At 45.4% G+C, this 7,500-nt stretch overlaps 1 protein-coding gene across 1 annotated transcript in view; it reads left to right on the top strand.

The window, feature by feature from the left end:
• Positions 1 to 7,500, top strand: part of cacna1c (calcium channel, voltage-dependent, L type, alpha 1C subunit) — a 201,312-nt gene that overhangs the window by 75,510 nt on the left and 118,302 nt on the right. The window lies entirely within an intron of this gene.

The raw sequence follows: 7,500 nt of genomic DNA, 5'->3' as shown, positions 1-7,500 counted from the left end.
CCACTCTGCTCAAATCTATTATGGATGATAAAGTTTGACTGCCGAGTTTTCTGGGCCTTTAGCAGACTGCAGACAGGAGAGCTCCGCACGACATCACCACAGAACACCTCACCACGCAGCATACTCAACAGCTGTGACACTAGCATACTCAACAGCTGTGGCACTAGCATACTCAACAGCTGTGACACTAGCATACTCAACAGCTGTGACACTAGGATACTCAAACAGCTGTGACACTAGCATACTCAACAGCTGTGACACTAGCATACTCAACAGCTGTGACACTAGGATACTCAAACAGCTGTGACACTAGCATACTCAAAAGCTGTGACACTAGCATACTCAACAGCTGTGACACTAGCATACTCAAACAGCTGTGGCACTAGCATACTCAAATGCTTCTCTTAAACAGCTGTGACACTAGCATACTCAAACAGCTGTGACACTAGGATACTCAACAGCTGTGACACTAGCATACTCAAACAGCTGTGACACTAGGATACTCAAACAGCTGTGACACTAGCATACTCAAACAGCTGTGGCACTAGCATACTCAAACAGCTGTGACACTAGCATACTCAAACAGCTGTGACACTAGCATACTCAAACAGCTGTGACACTAGGATTCTCAAACAGCTGTGACACTAGCATACTCAAACAGCTGTGACACTTGGATACTCAAACAGCTGTGACACTAGCATACTCAAACAGCTGTGACACTAGCATACTCAAACAGCTGTGACACCAGCATACTCAAACAGCTGTGACACTAGCATACTCAAACAGCTGTGACACCAGCATACTCAAACAGCTGTGACACTAGCATACTCAAACAGCTGTGGCACTAGCATACTCAAACAGCTGTGGCACTAGCATACTCAAACAGCTGTGACACTAGCATACTCAAACAGCTGTGACACTAGCATACTCAAACAGCTGTGACACTAGGATACTCAAACAGCTGTGACACTTGGATACTCAAACAGCTGTGGCACTAGCATACTCAAACAGCTGTGACACTTGGATACTCAAACAGCTGTGGCACTAGCATACTCAAACAGCTGTGACACTAGCATACTCAACAGCTGTGGCACTAGCATACTCAAACAGCTGTGGCACTAGCATACTCAAACAGCTGTGACACTAGGATACTCAAACAGCTGTGGCACTAGCATGCTCAAACAGCTGTGACACTAGCATACTCAACAGCTGTGACACTAGCATACTCAAACAGCTGTGACACTTGGATACTTCTGTAGGACAGAACTATAGGACAGCTCTGTAGCACACGACAGTAGGACAGCTCTGTAGGACAGGACATCATGTTCCACCGTGTTCTCTCCACCATGTTCTTTCCACCATGTTCTTTCCACCATGTTCTCTCCACCATGTTCTTTCCACCATGTTCTTTCCACCATGTTCTCTCCACCATGTTCTCTCCACCATGTTCTTTCCACCATGTTCTCTCCACCATGTTCTTTCCACCATGTTCTTTCCACCATGTTCTCTCCACCATGTTCTCTCCACCGTGTTCTCTCCACCATGTTCTTTCCACCATGTTCTCTCCACCATGTTCTCTCCACCATGTTCTTTCCACCATGTTCCACCATGTTCTCTACATCATGTTCCAGCACGTTCCACCATGTTCTGCTGGTGTGTGTGTGTGTGTGTACACACACTGGTGGTGTGTGTGTATGAGGGGTTATCTGCTGGTGCTGATGCTGGTGCTGGTGCATGTGTGTGTGTGTGTGGGGGGGGGGGGGGGGGGATGTACGAATGTGTGCATGTGTGTGTTTAGGAATGTGTGTGTATGTGTGTGTGTGTGTGTGTGTGTGTGTGTGTGTGTGTGTCTGGTGCGGATAACATCCTGTGGACTGTCATGACTCTGCGGTCACAGAGCTCAGAGAGAAGATGGATCATTTGGGCATTATGGAAAGACACACACACACACACACACACACACACACACACTTCCTTCAACTGAGCAAACAGAGTGTGTTTATGTATGTACAGTGTGTGTGTATGTGCGTGTGTGTGTGTGTGTGTGTGTGTGTGTGTGTATAGGACAGATTTAAGGCAGCTCTTGATATGGGCAAATCCAATTACGTCTGAATGGGAGACTTACTTTCCCTCTTAGTAGATTTCCCCTCAGCCCCCCTTTATGTTTGAGAGAGAGAGAGAGAGAGAGAGAGAGAGAGAGAGAGAGAGAGAGAGGGAGAGAGAGAGAGAGAGAGAGGGAGAGAGAGAGAGAGAGGGATATAGAGAGAGGGATGAAGTGGAGGGGGTAGTGATAGAGAGAAAAAGATTGAGGGATTGGAGGGACACAGATACTGTATGAGAACGAGAGAGAGAAAGGGGAGAGAGAGGGGAGAGAGAGAGGGGGAGAGATAGGGGGAGAGAGAGGGGGAGAGAGAGGGAGAGATTGATTTTCTAGAAGTGTCTGTCATCTGGCTTCACAATGACTTGTCAGCCATCATTTTATTCTTCCCCCTCTGTTCCCTGTGGAGGCGCTCCCTCTCTCCCTCCCTTTCTCTCTGTCCCTCTCTCCTTCTCTCTGTCACTTTCATGCTGTATCTCTCCTTCTGTCATTCCTCTTTTATTCCTTTTCTCTTATCCTCTCTCTCTCCATTCCTCTCTTTCTATCCCTCCCTCCCCTTGCCCTCCCTCTCTCTTTGTCTCTTGTTCTGATTCCTTTATATTCTCCTGCTGTTTCTTTATCTCTCTTGTCTTTCTCTCTCTCTCATTCCATGCTCTTTCTTTTGCTTATTCTCCATCCCCCTCTCTCTCCATCCCCTCTCCCTCTCCCTCCCTCCCTCCCTCTCTGTCTCTTTGTGAGAGTGAGTTGAGTGTACGAGTATCAAGAGGCCCTCTATAACTGGTCCTCCCAAGAGGCTTTCAATTAGCACACCATTCATTTGGAGAACTGAGGAGAACACAACGTGTGTGTGTGTGTGTGTGTGTGTGTGTGTGTGTATGTGTGAGTAAGTGAGTGAGTGAGAGAGAGAGAGTAAGCCCCTGCTTCCTCCTCTAGCTTCGGTCTCTCAGATAGCCCTTTCTCAGCCATAGGAAAGGTCAGGTCAAGGGCGTGCTGTTCAGGTACAGGGGCACGCAAGGTTGGCAGCCATCTTGGCTCCTCCTCCAGCTGCACTCAGTGATGTCATCATTGTGGGACGCTCTCTCTCCATGCTATTGATAGGACGAGAGTCTACTGTGAATAGCATCACCGTGAGGATCAGACCAAATCTTTTCCTTTCAATGCCTGGAAATGATGTTGTAGAGTATGTGTGTGTGTGTGTGTGTGTGTGTGTGTGTGTGTGTGTTCATCAGGCACCTACAGCTGTTTCTCGATCCTCTTACATCATGTGAAGGCTTGTCACCAGCACAGTCTACATTCTTGCGTGTGTGTGTGTGTGTGTGTGTGCGTGTGTGCGTGTGCGTGTGCGTGTGAGTGTGTGAGTGTGAGTGTGAGTGTGAGTGTGTGTGTGTGTGTGTGTGTGTGTGTGTGTGTGTGTGTGTGTGTTGTTCTGATTGAGTGTGAGAGCAGATGTACTCTCTGTATTCTGGATTAACACTCCCTCATCAGGATCTGCTGTACTCAGCACTAATTCAACACGCTGGTTAATCTAGGCAGCAGAGAGGGTACTGACCCTCATTTAACACACACACACACACACACACACACACACACACACACACACACTCACTCTCTCTCTCTCTCTCTCTCTCTCTCTCTCACACACACACACACACACACACACACACACACACACACTCACACACACACACACACACACAGACACACACACACACACACACACACACACACACACACACACACACACACACACACACTCATGTCACCCTGTGTCTGCACTTTAATTACAGTTGGTCTCATGATTCTCCAAATGAATTGCTGTAGTTGGGATGAAGAGTTTTCCTCAAACCTCTTACATCTGCAATCCGCCACAGACAAGAAGTACACACACACACACACACACACACACACACACACACACACACTCACACCACAAGACAACACACACTCACAAACCTCTCTGAACTCACTTCAACACATGACATACATCTTATTGATACTCTTGTGGACCCCCTGCCATAACCTGCAAATGGTATTTTATAGTGCTGTATTGAGCTGCTATATGCAGCAGCATGGTGTTTATAGTGCTGTATTGAGATGCTATATGCAGCAGTATGGTGTTTATAGTGCTGTATTGAGATGCTATATGCAGCAGTATGGTGTTTATAGTGCTGTATTGAGATGCTATATGCAGCAGCATGGTGTTTATAGTGCTGTATTGAGATGCTATATGCAGCAGCATGGTATTTTATAGTGCTGTATTGAGATGCTATATGCAGCAGCATGGTGTTTATAGTGCTGTATTGAGATGCTATATGCAGCAGCATGGTGTTTATAGTGCTGTATTTAGATGCTATATGCAGCAGCATGGTGTTTATAGTGCTGTATTGAGATGCTATATGCAGCAGCATGGTGTTTATAGTGCTGTATTGAGATGCTATATGCAGCAGTATGGTGTTTATAGTGCTGTATTGAGATGCTATATGCTACAGTATGGTGTTTATAGTGCTGTACTGAGATGCTATATGCAGCAGCATGGTGTTTATAGTGCTGTATTGAGATGCTATATGCAGCAGTATGGTGTTTATTATAGTGCTGTATTGAGATGCTATATGCAGCAGCATGGTGTTTATAGTGCTGTATTGAGATGCTATATGCAGCAGCATGGTGTTTATAGTGCAGCAGTATGGTGTTTATAGTGCTGTATTGAGCTGCTATATGCTACAGTATGGTATTTTATAGTGCTGTACTGAGATGCTATATGCAGCAGCATGGTGTTTATAGTGCTGTATTGAGATGCTATCTGCAGCAGCATGGTATTTTATAGTGCTGTATTGAGATGCTATATGCAGCAGCATGGTGTTTATAGTGCTGTATTGAGATGCTATATGCAGCAGTATGGTGTTTATAGTGCTGTATTGAGATGCTATATGCAGCAGCATGGTGTTTATAGTGCTGTATTGAGATGCTATATGCAGCAGTATGGTGTTTATAGTGCTGTATTGAGATGCTATATGCAGCAGCATGGTGTTTATAGTGCTGTATTGAGATGCTATATGCAGCAGTATGGTGTTTATAGTGCTGTATTGAGATGCTATATGCAGCAGCATGGTGTTTATAGTGCTGTATTGAGATGCTATATGCAGCAGTATGGTGTTTATAGTGCTGTATTGAGATGCTATATGCAGCAGCATGGTGTTTATAGTGCTGTATTGAGATGCTATATGCAGCAGTATGGTGTTTATAGTGCTGTATTGAGATGCTATATGCAGCAGCATGGTGTTTATAGTGCTGTATTGAGATGCTATATGCAGCAGCATGGTGTTTATAGTGCTGTATTGAGATGCTATATGCTACAGTATGGTGTTTATAGTGCTGTATTGAGCTGCTATCTGCAGCAGCATGGTGTTTATAGTGCTGTATTGAGATGCTATATGCAGCAGCATGGTGTTTATAGTGCTGTATTGAGATGCTATATGCAGCAGTATGGTGTTTATAGTGCTGTATTGAGATGCTATATGCAGCAGCATGGTGTTTATAGTGCTGTACTGTATTGAGATGCTATATGCAGCAGTTTGCTGTTTATAGTGCTGTATTGAGATGCTATATGCAGCAGCATGGTGTTTATAGTGCTGTATTGAGATGCTATATGCAGCAGCATGGTGTTTATAGTGCTGTATTGAGATGCTATATGCAGCAGCATGGCTGAGCAGTTCTGTCCCATTCTTACGATAAAGGGATGTTTGGAGTTATGCACCAATAGACAGATCAGCATGTAAATGTGATTGGTTAATTTCAGATTACTTCAACAGAAAGGTCTCGCCCATTTAAGAGTCCCCTCCATGATGTAGACTACCTTCTCCATAAGCTCTGAGGCCAAATTTGCTCCTTCTGTTTCAGTACTCTTACTGTGTGTGTGTGTGTGTGTGTGTGTGTGTGTGTGTGTGTGTGTGTGTGTGTGTGTGTGTGTGTGTGTGTGTGTGTGTGTGTGTGTGTGTGTGTGTGTGTGTCTCTGTGTGTGTCTCTGTGTGTGTGTGTGTGTGTGTCTGTGTGTCTGTGTGTCTGTGTGTGTGTCTGTGTGTGTGTGTGTGTGTGTGTGTGTGTGTGTGTGTCTGTGTTTGTGTATGTGTGTGTGTGTGTGTGTGTGTGTGTGTGTGGTGGGAGCACACTGTCCTGACTAGGAGGATCTCAGTGGCTTTGGAAGAATCTGGTGCTTTCCAGGGAAGTGAATGGGTCTGTGTGTTCGCTATCATCCAGAGATGAGAGATGAGAAAGAGAGAGAGAGAGAGAGAGAGAGAGAGAGAGAGAGAGAGAGAGAAAAGAGAGAGAGAGAGAAAAAAAAAAGAGAGAGGGATGGGGGGTTAATCTGGATAAAGCGTCTGTGGGATTGATTGCTTTGGACTCCTCTGGAATACACTGAGAAGAGTTGAAGTGAAGAGCATATTTGGTAACCAAGCACACACACACACACACACACACACACACACACACACACACACACACACACACACACACACACACACACACACACACACACACACACACACACACACACACACACACACACACACACACACTCTCTCACACAAACACACTCAGACGGAGTCTCACTCACACTTGCTGCTTCACTTTCTTCATCTGTGACTGTCTTTCTCTCCTCCCCCTCTATCTGTTCATCCTCTCTCTCTCCTCCCCTTTCTCTCTATCTGTTCATCCTCTCTCTCTCCTCCCCTTTCTCTCTATCTGTTCATCCTCTCTCTCTCCTCCCTTTTCTCTCTATCTGTTCATCCTCTCTCTCTCCTCCCCTTTCTCTCTATCTGTTCATCCTCTCACTCTCCTCCCCTTTCTCTCTATCTGTTCATCCTCTCACTCTCCTCCCCTTTTCTCTCCATCTGTTCATCCTCTCTCTCTCCTCCCCTTTCTCTCTATCTGTTCATCCTCTCTCTCTCCTCCCCTTTCTCTCTATCTGTTCATCCTCTCACTCTCCTCCCCTTTTCTCTCTATCTGTTCATCCTCTCTCTCTCCTCCCCTTTCTCTCTATCTGTTCATCCTCTCTCTCTCCTCCCCTTTCTCTCTATCTGTTCATCCTCTCTCTCCTCCCCTTTCTCTCTATCTGTTCATCCTCTCTCTCTCCTCCCCTTTCTCTCTATCTGTTCATCCTCTCACTAGCTGCATTTCCATTGACCATTAAATTGCACAAATTAAGAGAAATGGAAACACACAAATAAAAAGTTTTTGCGCTCGGGTGAGGTGGTTTTTAGAGCATATCGAAATTTATGTATTTCGCAAAACTGCAATGGAAACACTTTTTTACATCACACGAGTCACATGATCCAACAACCTGATGTTAAAAGGAATGAAAACGAGGAAGAAGACTGTCGACAGGAAGTGGTACCGGGAGAATG

The sequence above is a fragment of the Sardina pilchardus genome, chromosome 17 (assembly GCF_963854185.1).
Source record: "Sardina pilchardus chromosome 17, fSarPil1.1, whole genome shotgun sequence".
Taxonomy (NCBI): Eukaryota; Metazoa; Chordata; class Actinopteri; order Clupeiformes; family Clupeidae; genus Sardina; species Sardina pilchardus.
Note: the sequence above shows the minus strand (reverse complement) of the source record. Positions and strands in the feature narration are given on the sequence as shown.